The sequence below is a fragment of the Apus apus genome, chromosome 3, assembly GCF_020740795.1.
Source record: "Apus apus isolate bApuApu2 chromosome 3, bApuApu2.pri.cur, whole genome shotgun sequence".
In the NCBI taxonomy this organism is placed as follows: domain Eukaryota; kingdom Metazoa; phylum Chordata; class Aves; order Apodiformes; family Apodidae; genus Apus; species Apus apus.
In genome coordinates, this window is record NC_067284.1 from 102,857,030 (window position 1) to 102,874,428 (window position 17,399).

Sequence of the window (17,399 nt, forward strand, 5' to 3'; positions counted from 1 at the left end):
CAAAGGCCACTTGGCAGGTAACATGGATTATTTAGCAGTGCTGGGTGAATCACAGAATCCCAGAATGTTAGGGGTTGGAAGGGACCTCTGAAGATCATCGGAAGGAAAGAGAGGACTCAGCAGTGCTGGAGGGAACACAGTGCTTCAAGAAACCTAAATGCTTTAGATGTCAGATGTGGTGTGTGGGAGGGCTGGAGGGCACTGGAAGGTAGCGTGGCAGTATGAGAACAAAGAAATAAACAATTAAGCAATTACAGGGGCCGGCAGCAAAATATTGATGTTACAAGGAGGAAAGAGAAAGGACAGCAGTCAAGATCAGAGGAAAAGTAATTGGGGAAGAGGGACAGGAGATTACAGAAAGACAAGGGGGTGATATGGAATACAAGATAAAATGGGAAGGAGAGACAGATGCAGGTTCACTTTACAGTTATTTAAAGAGGCTGCAGCACAGTAATTCATACTGTCTTAGCTTTCAGTGTATGAAAAGTGACATGCATGTAGTCCTAGTCTGATTCCCTGTTCCTGACTCCCAGGCTTTTATCCCTACCTGTTCCACCCATCTCCCTGCCTTCTTTTTGGTGCCTGGTCCATCTGCATTCAGATTGGCATCTGACTTCTCCATACTGCCTGAACCTAGGAGAAGGAGGCAGGAACCCCCAGGAGTGTTAGCAGCCCTACTCTCAGCTCTGGTGCTTAAACCTGGTAGCAGTCTGCATCAGACTTGAGCAGGGATCTTTCTGAAGTCCTGATACTAAACATGCTCAGTGCAAACTGTCCTTGGGGGAGACCTGGATAGCTTTTTTCCTGAGGATATGTAAACTGAAATTTCTCCAAAAGCTTCTATATCCTGACCAAATTTGGGCAGATTGTTCCAAGAACTGCAAAACAGAAAGCCATCTCCCTGCTAAACATGAAGCCCTGCTCTGGCATGTTAGGGCACTGCAGCTTTGCAAAAATAAGACATCTGCCAAAATTCTGGGCTAAGGAGAGCTCATTCCCCAATCTCACTCTTGCAAATTATTTTGGCTGTGTTTTCCTCCATGCTCCTAAGAAAACTTCACCCCAAAGCAGCCACTTGGGCATGAAATTACTGGGCCTGAATGCTAAAAGTCTTAGTATGAGAAGTGTCATGTAGTGCTGATCTTTTGTGGACATCTTCCCACTCTGCCTCGTGACTTCACTCTGCTTACACATTCAAGAAGTTTCTCCTACCAGCACTTTCTCACACTTTGTCTCTTTCCTTCCAAAACCTTTGCCTTTGAGTGCATACACTTGTCCAGTTTCTGCACCTTGGAAGGGGCAGACCCTGCTCTCCCCAAGGTAGTGGCAGCATCATGCAATTTTACAGGTGCACTGGCAGAAGTCTGCTAGCCTCCTTACAAAGACACACATGGCACATGCACGTTTCTGGGATCAGCTCTCCCGGGTTAGGTCTGTGAGCCAGTGCCCCAGTAATGGCTTTTGCCCTGTAGCCACACGATGTCAGGGAACAACTCAGCTGAGGCTGGTCATGACAGGATGAAGGCATCTGGCCATACTTGTATGCCACTAATAGGGTATAAGTAGACAGTGTACACTGAAGGGAAAGGCAGCCCACAGACCCACAAAAAACAAGGGAAAGCAAAGAAGACATTTTCTTCTCTTCTCCCCTTCTCCACTAGTGGTAGACACCATACATGGACACCTCAGTGGTGTGTGACATAGGGAGGAGTACTGATATTACCCAGCATGAGGTAGCTGCCTGAACTGGGAGACTGCCTGTCTGCTCAGTGGGAGAAACTAGGACTTTTGCCTTAGTGTTGTTTTCCAAATATGTGGGGGGCTCAGCTCCCACCTTAGGGCTGCCGCGTCACTTCACTGCCTGCAAGTCGATGGTATCAGCAATCCCCCATCTTGTTTGCCTCACAAGTGGGAGCAGGGGAGCAGTGCAGAGCGTGAGTGGTTGGGGATTAAAGAAACATCAAACAAACACCTGTATTTGTGGGCTGCAGAGGCCAAGGTGCCCCAGGCCCGGGATCTGGCTGTGCTAGGCATGGCTTTAGGCAATGAACAAAAATGCCTCCATCACGGTGTAGTGCTGCCCTTCCCACTGCTTATCTTACCTCCCATCACCATTTGAGCTTCACTTTGTATTGCACATCCTTTTTCTCTTCAGCTCTAACCTGTATTCCTGCACACACCTCTTTTACTTAAGACAGTGGTCAGGACCACGGTAGGAAGAAGCCCCGGGAAACTTTGCCTCTTCCGCCTACTCCTTTATGCCCGCTGGCAGGGGGAGGTATGGGGCTGGCCACTGGAAGGGCCGTGGGGAGAGAGGCAGTTTGTACCCTCTGCTGGACCTTCATTTAGCTTCCAAAAAAGTCTGCAGAAGCATCTCAGGTCGAAACTAATCTGATGCTAAATTGAGCTAACAGAGCCGAGCAACCTGCACCAAGACTGTGCTGCAAAAACACAGCTCTTTGCTGCCTTTACTACAAAATAGTTCATTTCTATGGGTTAGTCTGGGAGAGCAACCAGCCGCATCTTCCCGGGCTGCTCAGGCCTCTAGAGACCCTGTGCGGCGACGCGAGGCATCGCAGGCTGTGGGTCACTTTAGTCTTCAATTCAGGAAAAATTAGATCCTTCCTCCAGCCGGTGATCTGAGCTGGACCATAGAGCCAGAAGCCAGTGCCACCTTCTGTGGTGCAAGCGTGATGCTTTGCGAGCTCTTGGGGGTGTCTGGCTCTGGGCTTTGGTGCTGAACCGATCTCTTTGCCTTTGGAAAGGGTTTACATTTGCAACAAGGAGGGAGCTTGAAGGACACAGGGAAGTCCTAATATTTATTTGTCAGGGCCTTGAGTTTCCCATCGTTGCCCAGAGGTGTAAAGGCTTTTCATTTCATTCCGGGCTGTTTCCCAGTACAGCTCTACTTGTTTTCGCTGCTCATCTTCAGCAGGACCTCAGGGTGAGGAGGGCAGAGAGGGGAGAGGAGCAGAGGGGGTGTCCAGAGAAGGGGGAGCAAGGCACCCAGGAGATGGAGATGGGGATGGGAAGGGTCAGGGTTAGTGAGGAAGAGAGGATCTCCAAGAAGCCTCTGAAGGACACAGAGGCTGCAGGGGGAGGGAGTGAACAGCAGCTCCTTCCCTGAGTGGGTGGTGAACTTGCTGGCAGAAGTGGCCTGGATGCGGCCACCTCCAGTACATTTCCCTGGTTTGTCCTGGGGTGCTGAAAGGAAGAGTGGTCTGATTTTCTGGGGTTCTGTTTATTTACCTAGGCAGCTTTCTTACAGACAAGGATTTGGGTGCTCCAGGGCCACTTGTGGCCATTATGCCTCAGTGGCTGCTGCTGCAGGCTTCTCCATATATTGGGAAATCCCTTGGACACACAGGTCAGAGGGGAAATGAGAGCTCCCAGCCGTTGGGGCAGCTTGGAAACAATAGAGGATTTTGCTCTTGGACACAGCAGAGACAGAGTTCACCTCACTTTGCTTTTCCAAACACTTGATGCATCAAAATGAGCTGGAAAGCCCACCTGGGATTTTTTGCCCCTTTGCCTGCAAGCTTAGTGCCTGAGGGCCTGCCACTGTAGGACGTGGAGAAGGGGGAGGTGAAAACAAAGAGGTGATTTCCCCCGGTGCTGTTTGTGATTCCAGCTGTGCAGACTTCCTTTTCTGGCGGTGGGAGGGAACTGTGACTTACTTCTTCTGTCAAGAACACGCTGTTCCTCTTCCTGCTTCACCTGCCATTTGATTGCTACAGGGTAGTACTTTAGACATTTGTGGAACAAAAGGGATACCTTAAAATAAGTGTAAAGAAATGCTTTCTGGCTAACAAGTGGTAGCTAGCTAGCTAGAGTAATTTCTTTGCACCTCCCAGCTGTGTGAATCACAGCTATTCATCACAGAAGGAGACTTTAATCTTTCTGCATGTACTTATCAGTTAAATAACTGATATATCTCTTGGATAGACCTCATGCTGATATAATTTTCCTTCCTTCAGCTCCTGCAATCATGATTCCAAATGTCTAAAAATATCACTCTCCTGTTGACTGGAAACCTTTGCTTCACTTACCTGTGTTTTAGGAAAGGCAGAAGGAGCTTTGCTTAGGGACAAGCTCTGATCTCACTGAACAATTTATATTCCCAGGGCAAGGATGTATCTGGGATCTGGTAATGAAATATCTCGTTAGGTGCCAAAGGACTAGTCTGCTCTGCTGCCCATAAAATCAGGATGTTTTTAAGGAGAGCAAGAAGGTATTTCTTAACAATGAAGACATTTTTTTTCAGGGCTATCTTAAGCTACTTTAAAAATTTGTTGATTTTAAGGCTCATCATAGCTTGCCATGTACTTTATGCTGTGTCCTTCCATGCTTGCTTTTCTCTTACGAGCATTTTTCTTTGGCAACAAAGAACTCTTTCTCTTACAGTATTTTTTAAATGGGGGAGGGGGGGGGAAAGCTAGTACATCCCTGGCAGTTTTTTCACAGCCTCACACACTGACACACTGCAGCCACCTGGCACTGCCTTGTCCCGGTGGACGCTGGCACTGGCAGCCAAGGAGCATGCCAGCTATTCTGCACCAATGAGCAAGACTGGTGAGTCCAGAGTTTTTCTGGACCTCTTCAAACTTTGCTGCCCCTTCCAGCTCAACCTCTGCCTTCTAGGCTGTGCTGCCATGGCTTGACCCAAAGCCAGCTGTCCCCAGGGAGCAGCGATGCCTTTGGCACAGGCTGGGTTTTCCCCATGTGCCTGCCCTGCCTAGCCTGGGGTGGATACTCAAGTCAGGCAGCCTTCCTGGAACCTCCTCTTGAAGTTCACCTGGTGCCAACGGGCTGCACTACATCTTACTTGCCAGACCAGGGCCTCGGCTACTGCCCCGCCGTCCTGGACATCCCTATGGCCCACTCTGGGGGTAAGAGGAGTAAGGGGGCTGTTACTGCTAGGTGGTCCCAGGTGGGTCATGGCACCTCAGCAGGGCTCAGGTCACCCCTGGTTCTCTGCCAGGAGTGCTGTACTCATGAGCAGCTTGGCCAAAGGTTTCCATTTGAGGGACTATTGTTCGCTTGCCCACTGCCCCCACGCCACCTGTGTGCTTCCCATTGAGGGATAGTCCAGTGATGGGGAACCCCAACCAGCCGGTCATCACAGCCATGGAGTGCTCTGAACATGACATCTGGCATAGAAAGGCTGCTGACAGAGGGAGGAGCAAACTGGAAGAGACTGGAAAAAGGAGAAGTTGGTGAAGAGGGAAGAGTGCAGAAGCAGCCTGAAGGCCCACAGGAAATACTCAGAGAGGGAGAGAACATGAAAAAAAGGAAGATACAAACAACACAGAAAGAATTTAAAGACACAGATACCTGATGAGATTTTGAATAAAGAAATTTTTAAAATTTCCCAAGGAATATTTAAGCACCAGCCAGGTATTCCTACAGGCAAGGCTCATGTTACCCTCATGAGGACACAGGCACCCATGATGGCAAGAACTCCCTCCATAAGCCTTGTCCCTACTACTTGTCCCCCCTAGCATGCTGTCCCATTCCATAGGAATAGCATCAATGTTCACATTTTCTTGACCATGTTTGAAAGCATCAGTAAAGATTACCTTGCACAGCTCTTCCCACAGCCTGCTTTGTGAAGACCTGTGGCAGATGCCTTGTTTGTGTGTCTGGAGAAGCTGAAATACCAGACATGAAAGGACTCAACAGCTATCCTAGAAGGTATTGCCAGAACTGAGCTCAGAGGCTGAGTCCTCTTGTTTGTCCATAGGGCCATAAAACAGCCAAAGTTCCAGCATGTAACTTCTTTAATATCTCCAGAGTGCATGCAAATGTAGTTTGAGGTGTTTATTATCAGCAGTGCCAGGATCTTTATTTAAAGCATCTGTTTCGACATTACCATGTTAGGCCAAAGGGAACATTCCCGTGCTTTGTCAGTGCATTGCCAGCCAGACTTCTGAGCAGACACCTTACTGATATCCAGCAAATGGTATTTTAAGTTGCCTTATTCTGAATAACATTCTCTAGTGACAGCTGCTGCTTCTTCCTAAACTAGCATCCTCCCTCGAGGAAAAAAAAACCCCAAACATGCTAATCATCATCATCATTATTATTACTGTTATTATTATTTAGTTTGAGTATGTCATGAGGACTTCCCCTTCAGCTACCCCAAGAAGCCCGCTGGCACCTGGTGAGGGATCTGAAAACTATTTACATTCCAGAGGAATCTGCTGGGAAAGTCCAGGACTCTCAAGGCTTTGAACATCACACATCTGAGGAGAGACGCCTGATTGCTGTAACCCGAGATGAGGCTCTTTGCTGAAGTGTCTGAAGCCCTAGTCCAGTTGCAAACCAGCTCTCTGCAAGTTTGACTGACTCACTCTCTACCACCACCAACAAAGCAAGCACGCAGGTGCTGGCCAAGCATGTCTGCTTGAGTTTTTGAGGCTAGGTAGCCTGTGGCCAGAAACCTCAGTTTTGCTGTTTGTTTGCCACGTACTCAACATTACAATTGCTATTTTACTGCCTATACCTGAGATGCTTCACAGTTGCAAATATCAAAGGAAAATACAATATTTTAGCATTCTCCCCCACAATCCTGTTAACAGAATGTGTCACCAAAGCAAAATATGTTCTTACAGATATGTCCCCCCTTAATCACAGAATCACAGTATCACTTAGGTTGGAAAAGACCTTTAAGATCATCAAGTCCAACCATTAACCCTACTCTACACAGTCCAGCACTAAGCCATATCCCCAAGTGCCACATCTAGACAACTTTTAAACACATCCAGGGATGGTGACTCAACCATCTTCCTGGGCAGCATGTTCCAATGCATGACAACCCTTTCAGTAAAAATTTCTTCATAATGTCTAGTCTAAACCTCCCCTCGTGCACCTTGAGGCCATTTCCTCTTGTTCTATCACCAGCTACTTGTGAGAAGAGACCAGCTCCTACCTCTACAATGTCCTTTCAGGTAGTTGCAGAGGGTGGTGAGTCCCCCCTCAGCTTCCTTTTCTTCAGACTAAGCAGCCCCAGATCCCTCAGTTGCTCCTCATAAGGCTCTTCACCAGCTTTGTGGCCCTTGTTCAGACACACTCCAGCACCTCAATGTCATTCTTGTATTGATGTGCCCAAAACTGGACAGTTTTTGTGGTGTGGCCTCACCAATGCCAAGTGATGATGAGACAGGAAAGACTCAAAGGTGATCACCTTCAACCACAGGTCATTTCACAGTGGGAGAATGCAAGGACAGCTTTATCAACTCACTTACCTTCACTAGCACCTCAGCTTACCTTTTGACTGTGTCTGGCCTAGAGAAAATATCTTTTTTTTTTTTTTCTTTTTTTTTTTTTCTTTGTAGAAAAGGAAGGGCAGTAAAGGCCTATTATCCAGGTGAAATGAGTACCACTCAGTCACCTTTAAAGCTGGGTCAGAGATTCTCAGCACTGGGGGGAAAATTGTGTTTTGGTGCCCTGCACATACCAGCCTGGATTCCCACAGCCCTTACATGGAGCCAAGGCCATCATCACACCCAGCCTGCTCCTCTAGGTGGGTTTTTGTCTGCCTCAATCCCCCCAGCTTGGGCTAGGAAAAGAGCTGAAAGGATTTTTAAAACAGTTTCGCTTAACAGGCTTTTAAATGAGCCTGAAAGTGTCTCTGCTAAACGTAACCATGGGAGACAACAGCTGAAGAATGAGAGAGCGTGTGAAAAGAAGTGTTTTTAAGAGATTCAGACAGAGAGGGAGAGATGATTTAATCCCCACTGTTTTGCCAGCCTGTTGAAATGAAAGTCTGAGACTGTCACTGCTCCAATGAGACACAAGAACCAGCTGCATCACCCTCAGCCAGGACCAGTGTGGGGGCCAGTTCTTAAGAGCTCGCATTCCCTCCCACACTTCTCTTACAGAGAGTCAGCAGCTCCAGCTCATCCCCACATCATGGAGCTTCAGCTTTTGCCTCTACATTCACGGCCATGCCCATGCTGTCTGGTGCAAGAGATGGGCTCGAATGTGTCTCTCCAGCCCTGGCCACCGGGTCCTGCCAGATCCAGGGAAGCAGCACGAGTGGAGCGAGCGGTGCCGGGTGCCTGCGTAGCTGCCATGTGGCTTTCCCCAGCATCTGGCCAGTGCTTGCTGCTCTTGTCCCTGCCTCTGAATGGTCCCTTGCTGCTCTGATTTACCCAGCCTGCTTCTGCTAGCTGCTAGCATGGCCTGGGAAAGTTTGGGGAACCTCTTACTGAACACTGCATCAACTCATTGACCAGATTTCACCTGTGAGAAACACTCAGTGACTGCCTGTACAAAACTGCACTTCACTCTTTTTTTTCTCTGTCTGGATGGCATATTGAAGAAAACAGAAAGAATGAAAATGCTCAGCAGCCACAAGCCTCCACACAAACATTTTATTATGAGTGCCTAAGCAGCAGCCCAAAACAGCATAAAAACACACGTGTGTGCTGGGGAAGCTAGATTGTGACATGGCAATATAACCTTGGATCAGATTCAGAAACAGGAAAGGCACTTTTCAGTTTGTCAATAGTGTGTTTGTAGATAAAAATTCCTTGTGAGGAAATATTGTCATTTCAGCCTGAACAACAGCTTGGTCAATCTGAGCTAAGGAATGTTCCCATCCAGCCTGAGTTATTGTAATTCCTCTGAACAAGTTCAACATGAGCCATGGGGAAACACCAGCCGATACGACGAGTGATTGCCTGCATGCTCTGCTCTCCCAGGAACAGTGCTTAGGGCTTTCAGGCTCCACATTGGTTCCCAGTCTCTTTCTGAAGTGACTTTAAAGCCAAATCCTTATGTCAGATACTGAATTCAGACTCAGGAGTGGTTAAGATGTCTGCACTCTTACAAAGTGTCAAAGAGTCTACTTATAGGGCAAGTTCCCAGATGAGAGCAGGAAAAGCCCCTTCATGAGCTTTCCAAAACCTTTTGTGCCAACTGAGCCTTCCCAGCACCATGAGGTCTTTGGAAAACTGAAAAACTTTCAGCTTGTCTCCCAACCCTCAAAAAACACAGTCTATCCTCAGAAACCTTCAAGTTACCACCCCCCCCCCCAACTTGTTGCAGGAGTTAACCAACCCAGCCCTTCTCCAAGCTGAAGTCTTACCTCCCTGTGTGGGAGAAGAGCCAGAGTGCCTCCCAGCATGTTGGGGCTTTTGTTATTGCCCATTGCTTTTTTCCTAGAAAGCCCAGACCTAATTTATATGTCACGGGTACAGCAGAAACCACAGAAAAGTGCTGTGTTATCAAATGTCTGAGCAAAGTCCTTTTTTTGTGCAAGTGTCAGAGCAACTACTGACCACAGCATGAGGGCATTTGTGTGCCCACCCTGGAGAAGAGTGGCTTTCTGTGGTAGCACACTGGGGCAGAATGGGATCCAAAATGTTGTGGGGGAAAGGGAGGAGAGGGTGTGGGGGTTTATTGTCCCCACTTTACTACTACTGGATTGTTCTGAAAAAGTTAACTTCTCTGTTTGCAGATCCATGAGAAGACTAAATGCCTTCAGGTGACTGCTTTCTGTCCCCAGTGCTGCTCTTTAGCCTGAATTTTGTCTGTCAGATGAGCAGAGGAGGCATTTAACCCAGAGTCCATTTTCTGTCACGCAAAGCTTGATGGCTGTCAAGGGCCACAGGTCTCTGACTCACTCCCAGCTGCAGTGGTTTATGACATTACTACCATCCTCCGCCTTTCTCTGCCCTTTTGACATCCCTGCAGATGTCAAAAGAAGCATGGCCAACAGGTCAAAGGAAATTATTCTCCCCTGATACTCCACTCTCTTGAGACCCCACCTGAAGTACTATGTCCAGTTCAGGAACCCTTAAGACAGGAAGGACATGGAGCTCTTGGAGCCAGTCTAGAGAAGGACCACGAAGATGATCAGAGGGCTGGGGCATCTCCCCTATGAAGACAGATTGAGAGAGCTGGGGCTGTTCAGCCTGGAGAAGAAAAGGTTCTGAGGAGACCTTGTAGCAGCCTTCCAGTACCTGAAGGAGCCTACAGAGAAGATGGGGAGGAACTTTTTATGAGGGTGTCTGGTGATAGGACAAGGGGTAATGGTTTTAAACTGGAAGCTGTGGCTGTCCCCTCACTGGAAGCGTTCAAGGGCAGGCTGGATAGGACTTTGAGCAACCTGGTCTAGTGGAAGGTGTCCCTGCCCATGCAGAGGCGGTGGAACTAAGTGATTTTTAAGGCCTCTTCCAACCCAAACCATTCTATGGTTCTGTGATTCCATATCTGCACCTCTGCTCTTCTTGGCTTAAGCTGGTGTGCCAGGCAGAAAAAGCTAATAAACCAGCTGTGAGCTTGAGCAGCAAGGCAGTAAATACACACTTACTCCTGCACACCTAGCAGAGACTTGTTCCCAGCATTTGCTTGTCAGAGTCCAAAGGATTCTCTGTGTCTGCGCTTTGGCTACCAAGATTCACTCTGGTCTTCCCTGAAAGCATAAGAATTTTCTTCCTTTTCCCTTTAACCATTAGGGTGAATGCTGACAGCCTTAGGAATGATTCTTTTCTCCTACTGTCATGGTTGCCCTATGGTCATAGTATCATTTCACAGGGCATTTGAAGTTTCATGCTGCCTTGCTGCAATCCCCAGAAGTTTTGTCAGCAACTTCAGCTGGCACAGCCACAGACCCGTGCATAACACCACTCCCGTGCATCTCTGTGTGTGCCAAGAAGAGTAAAGATCACTGGTCTCAATGTGGATGGCAGGACTGAACCTGCTTAGAGCTGTAGAGCTTTCAGGATACAGCAACAGCTATTTGTTTATATTACGTAGTTCCAAGTCAGCTACAACACTCAAGTTTAAGACTCTCTGCTGTACAGGAGAGCAAAGATAATGGATCTTTTTCTTAGTAGAATCAAATCTGCAAAAGGTGTAGGAAGGACCACGTGTTTCTTAAAGGCTGAGCCTCCAGAAAGCAGGAGCCTGGAGTTCAAATGCGAGTCTCCTGGACTACACAATGCAGTGTAGTTTTTTTTACTTTGCTGTGAGCCCACTGGGGAGAGATGTGCTTTCAGCCTTGGGTAAACCAGTGGCTGTCTCTCTAAAGGCCATTTGTTTGTTCAGGTTATGAAGTACTGACTTTGAAGGGAGGGGGGAAAAGCATCTTGGACTTCCCCTTTGACATTTCTATTCAGTTTGCCAATAAGCAGTGGAAGTTTGATACTTCCTTTTATGTCTGCATTAGAGCACAAAAATACATGGTAAACTCCTCTTTCTGTTGCAAACAACTCACACAAAAATAGCAGCATAAATTGGAGGGTGATTTCTCCTGGAGATACTCCAGGACAAAAGAACCTAACTACCCCCCATTTAACCTCCCACGAGACGCTCCATGAGCCACCAGGGACATTCTCTGTGTGTGTCTGTCACACTTACGGAAAGGATTGGGGAATGAAATAACCTTCTGTGAACTGGTAGAGTCCTTCTTTAGTATACAGCATTCTGAACATCCCCCAAACTAAGAAGTAGCCATATGGTATGCTTCTTTAAAGTCTGACATCTGGGAAGGTCCCCAGACTTCTTCATAGTTGTTAAAAGAGGTAAAATTTGAAATGGGAATTAATATATTTTGTTAGGTGGAAACCTGGATATATCACAGTTCTGTTGTAATTCAGTGCAGCAGTCCTGTTATGAGGAACCAAGCAATTTCTGTTAAGACTCAGCATAGCAGATCCATGCAATTGCAAATTCCATGACCTTCAGATTGGGCCATTAACATAGTTTGCATATTCTCTTTTATAAGAAACAGACCAAGAGACTGAATATTCTCTCTTGTTTCCACTATTGGAAAAAAATAAACAACGGAAAACCAAAAGAAACTTAAAATTTTAAAGAAACTTAGAAGTGAGGATGTCCTTTTTGTCTTCACACTCTAACCTCTTTCAAAAAGGAAGAAAAAAGCAATTGTCCTGTAGCTTTGTATCATTTGTTTCAGCTTGAGCTGCAGACCTGTAGAAGTATTTAAAAACAGTGGGCTTTACCAGCTTTCCAAGAAGATAAAAACATAACGTCTGTTTCAGCACTTCCTTTAGAGACAGTCAGGTTTTTCTTTCAGGTTGTTGAAATTTTGTAACAAATTTCACCACTTAAAGGCGAAAAAGCAATTGCTTGTCTCCTGAATTTCCCCCTTACCGTTGTTGAAGGAATAATGTGCAAAAAAGTTTTAAGAACCTATCAGAAACTGTTTTCCCTTGTAAGTAATATTTTATAAACATGTTCTGGTTATAAATGCATCTTGTTAGTCTAAATAAATATGTTTTGATAGCACCAAATGATTATATTTTCATGTAAGTCATAAACTCTGGACAGTCCCTGCCTTGCAGAGAAAGTGTTTGAAGTAGGAATGAATATGTGTCTTTATGTGTATGTGTGCATGTCTGAGATCCACATGAAAAATATGTAAAATTCTTTTTGACTCAAAGTTGCCACAGATGTGACCACTACTGTATTAAAATAACCACAAACCATTTTCCCTGCCAAAATGCAACTTCCATTTTTGGTGCCACCAGAAATGCGGTACTTTTCAAGCAAGGGGATGATCCTAAGAATTTCCCAGGGAATGCTGAGAGGAAATAGAAGACATTATAATAAGAACCGTCAGATTTCTGACCTTATCCTTGGACTGCTCAGAGCTATGATTAGATCTCATTTTTTTTCTGACTTCTTTGCTTTCAAAAGAAGAAAAAGCTTCCCATGTTACTCATTAAAAAAATACCAAAACGCCACATATTTTTGAGTCATTTTTTGACAATAATGATGTTTGTTCCCTCTATTTTGAATCTTGTGCTTTCCATAAAAGTTTGTTGAAATGTTCAGCAGGCCTGGAAATCCTCTCAGAAGAAGCCAAGATATTACTGTCACATGCCTCAGGAATCCTGGAATTACCCAACTTTGCAGATGGCTGTGCAGTGTTGTCCAGTGACTGCAGAGGATCCCAAGCATGACCAGTCAGGACAATATGGACATTGAACCATGTGTTTCCAAAGCAGCCTCCTCCCACGTAAGACAAACAGGGACAACATATAATCTCTTCTTATTAATGTTTGGAGTTGTGCCCTAAATAATCTAGCTGACAACAAAAGGCAGTGCCGCTGCCAAGTACATCCAGGAATGCATCACGCAGTTTTGACCTTTCCTGTGTGCCCATGGATAGCCTTTGTGTGAAGTGGTAGCAGAGAGAGGTTTGCAACTCTAGACAAACCAATATCAGCCTCATCTTGTGCTTGGGAGTAGGATCCGGAAACACGGTGGTAGGGCCCATTCTTGACTTGCCCATTCCAGTTTGTGAGTCTGCAGGCAGCAGTAAGGCAGGTGAGACTCAGCAACTGAGTTTGTTGCTATACCATGTGGTCAGGTACAGGTAGGAGCAAAATGGCTTCCCCCAAAGTCACACTCCATGTAGGGAACTGTGGGTATGTTTATTAATATCACGAGTTACATTGGATGGAAAAATCACATAATGTATTAATAAAAGGCTGCAAAGGTCTAGAACCAAAATCTCAGTAGTTTTGGGAATTATTTTCCTAGATCTTTAAAAGTTATGAGTTACAATACCTGTGTCCTTACAACCAGGGAATTTATAGAAACAGATACGTGTCTGTGGGCATAAAATGTGAACACTTTGCCAGACAGGACAATGGGGTATATCAGCATTTAATTTCTGATATTCTAAAAATATTATTTTTTTTTTAATTTGCTGAAGACACAAATGAAGATAAGACAAGCAGATGTTAAAGCTCCATGTTGAGGAGCTGAGGCAGTATCTGCTCCAGGGAGGGGACCTGCTCAGCTCTGATACCAGTGGTGCCTTCTCACATGACTGCAAAATGCCAGAACAAGCTGTTATTTTAGTCAAAGCTTTTTGTCAGGTCTAAATGTCAGATGACTGGCTGTAATCAAGGTAGACCAGTGAGTTTGAAATGAAGTTCACCTAGACAGGTCTCATAGAGCTCTTGCTATGTGAGCTGTGGGGGCGGAGGAAAAGCCAACAAAATGGCAAAGGTTACTGAGTTGTTTTCATCTCAGTGGCTCCCTGAGCCAGAGTGGGGTTTCTGTGCATTTAGTCTCTCCCTCCTGACCCACACTCCATTTCCCCTGCAGTCCTACAGGCTCTGACAGCACCCTTATGCTGACCATCCCCTGGCCATGGGGCCACCTGCTTCTTCTTGTCTCGGGGCCACATGTGAGAAGGAAAAAATCAGCCTGGAACCTTCTGACCCTGCAGTCACCCCCACAAAGTGAAGTCTGGTTGTCCAGACCCCGCCACCAACAGAAAGCAAGGAAGTGCCCACTCTCTTTTTTCCCTTCCTGTCCACTTCCCACACCGGAGCTGCAGCATGTCCTGGCGTGGTGATGGGCACCTGGCTGCCCTGAGCTCCAGTCCCACAGGGATTGCCCATCCCTGGTGGACAAGGGCTCCACAGTCCCCTACCCAGGTGTCCCCCCGCCCAGGGCAGCCATGGGACAAGCTTTCACAGAAGCAAAGAAGGGGGAGACTGGAACAGTCCCACCCCAGCTCCCATGTGAGGCTGTACACCCACACTAAGACTTGTTAAGTTTTCAGGAACTGGGATAAATTTTCATAGTGCCTGGAGGTATCCACATAATTTTAGAAAATACATAAGATCCTCTGCCTCAACTGACCTGATTTTCATTTGTGAATTGGGATTTTTTTCCTTGCCAAAACTCCTCCGGGGGTTGCAATACCCAAATTAGGATGAGAAGGCAAAAGGGACAGTGTGTTCCAGTGCTCTTATTTTTTTTTTACTTTCTATTTGTTAATTAGCAGAAGTAAAAAATAGGACTTAAGGAAAATTAGTTACTTCCTTTTTTTTTTTTTTTTTTTTTAAATGAAATGTTCATTTGATGTCGGCCGTTTCCGGGACAACAGTTTCATTTAAAAAAATATCTCTTTCTCCTGGAAAATTTGAAATTACAAGCTTTGATGAAAAATTTTTCATTGCCTTTAATATTTTCTTAGAAAAACTCTTCTTTCTCATTTTGAGCAATTTTGCTTTGAAATGTTAGCTGTTCAAAATAGTAAATATATAAAACTCAAGTGATTCTTTTTTTGTCCCCAGTAAGCAGAAACATTCTCATTTGGACTTCTTCCCTCTGTCCTGAATAAGAAAAAAATTAAGTTTATTGAGAATGTTAAGCTATATTCTGCTCTGAAAAATACCTGTACATCCACTACCCATGATACCATTTCAGTATGCAGCAGTGGCACTTCACAGTACCTATCGGATTTCTTCTTGTTCGCTTGCAAGCTTAGTTCCTCCTTATCTCTAGGGACAGAAATCCACAGACCAAGTTTGACCTTGCTGTAAATCTGAATTATGTCATTCTGTCATTGCTGAATTTAGTCCATTATGGTTAGAAAGTGTGCTTAGCTGGCAAGGAAATTAGCTGAGCGTATGTGCTTAATTTTAAGCATGCTTTTAATGCTATCCCTTTTCAACAAACCACTTAGACACATGCTTAACAGCCTGTGTGCTTGAAGTTAATTAAGTGCCTAATTGCTTTTCTGAATGTGGGCCTGAATAGGGATGGACTAAAGCATGTACTTCAGTTCTCAGTTAAATTGCATCCTAAAAAGCAACTGTTTTCTAACCTTTCACCTTCCCTTCATCCTTGCTCAATTCATTTCATTCCTGCAACAGCCAACTCATCCCTATGTTTGCGCAACAAAAATCCAACCAAAACAAGTTGTGGCCTCCTCATACCAGCTCTAAATATACGTTTAAATAGCTGTAATAAAATCCAGAATTCTAGTAATGTGGCATTAATTAGCCTAATGGAGAAGTGAGAGAGAAATGTGGTTTCTGAGGCAGTAAAATTCTGTGCCCTGCTATACAAGACACGCCAGTCAAAACCTGGCTCTGAAGGCCTCTAGGAAATACTAAACTTTGTCAGGACTGGTTTGTTGATTTTTTTTGGTGGAAAAAAAAATGCAGAAAGTTCAGATCTCCAGAACTTTTTCAGCAGTGTAATCAGATTATTTTCTTGGCAGGTGACTGGGCTGCTGGTGGGAGAGGATGACCTGCCCATTACCCTGGCAGGTACTCCCTATGGATGTAGGAGAGCAGGGCTAGGCCAGATTACAACGACCTTGGCCAAACAAGGCAGGGCACAGCATGGGGTCAGCTGATTTAAGCCATGTTACCTTTGTCCCACGGGTTTCCTGCCCGAGGAGGGTTGTTGATGGCCGGGTGCAGGCCAGGCTGGTGCTGCAGCAGGGGCTGGCTGACTGATGGGGATGGGGTGCTGTGCCCCCAGGGCTGTCCTGGTTCTGATGGGCACCCCACAGGTGGTGGCATCGGGCAGGCACTCGCTGTGGGCACCAGCCTCTGGCCCAGCTCTTGCTGCTTGCAACAGGGAGGAGCAGCAGCAGCTGAGAGGGGAAGACTGAGGAATTATCACGCGAAAACATCCCATAAGAGAGAAGAGCAGCTCCCACAAACCCTCTGAAACATCTCCATTTTTCCAAAATAATACAAAAACCCAACAAGCACCCGTATCTCTGTTTTGCAATAGGGCTGAATTCCCATTCACCAGGCAGTTCCAAGTTTGCCTTTATGCTCCCGCACAGTTTCCCACTGCCCGTCGAGCACCGGAGCACAGAAATGCTCCACCTAACAGGTGTCAAGAATCGTGATCGCACAGCTGAAATGAATGGGCGACTCGGCCACGCAGCTTTTTTCGCTAAACCCCCCCCCGCCCACTGAAGACGGGGTTCGCCGGGACCCGGGGGGGCTGCAGGGCGCTGGCTCTTGCCTCGCCGCCGCCGCTTGTCGCTCGCCGCGCTCTTGTCCCGACAGAAGCCGCTTCGCTCCTGGTCCCGGCCGGGTGCTGTCGTGACATGTGCTGCCCTGCCGTGCCAGAGCTCGGTACTGCAGCGCGGGCGGCGTGACGGCAGCGGGGACGCAGCATGGTGAGGAGAGCGCAGCGCGGAGTGGGAGGCCATTCATTAGGGCATTATCCCTTAATGTGCTTTCCCTTGGGCTCATGCAGTAAATATTGGGGTGTTAACCCCTCCACTGCTTTTGTGATCGTGGGTTTGGTAATGAACTTCCAGTAAGAAGAGGAAACGACTGAGGCACGATCTCATCAGTGCTTATACATTGAAAGGATGGGTGTCAGAAGGATGGGACCAGACTCTTCTCAGTGGTGTCCAGTGACAAGATAAGGGACAATGGTTGCAAACTACAAAACACTGTTTAGGTTCAACCTAAATGTAAGAAAAAACTTTAATCTGAGAGTAACAGTGCCCTGGAACAGGCTGCCCAGAGAGGCTGCAGAGTCTGTGTCCCTGGAGACATTCAAAACCTGTCTGGACTTGTTCCTTTGTGGTCTCAAGAAGATCATGCTCTAGCAGGGGGGTTGGACTAGATGATCTTCAGAGG

At 46.4% G+C, this 17,399-nt stretch overlaps 1 pseudogene; it reads right to left on the reverse strand.

Moving 5' to 3' along the window:
- Positions 1-16,964, reverse strand: part of LOC127382904 (uncharacterized) — a 32,062-nt pseudogene extending 15,098 nt beyond the window's left edge.
- Positions 16,965-17,399: the final 435 nt, after the last annotated feature.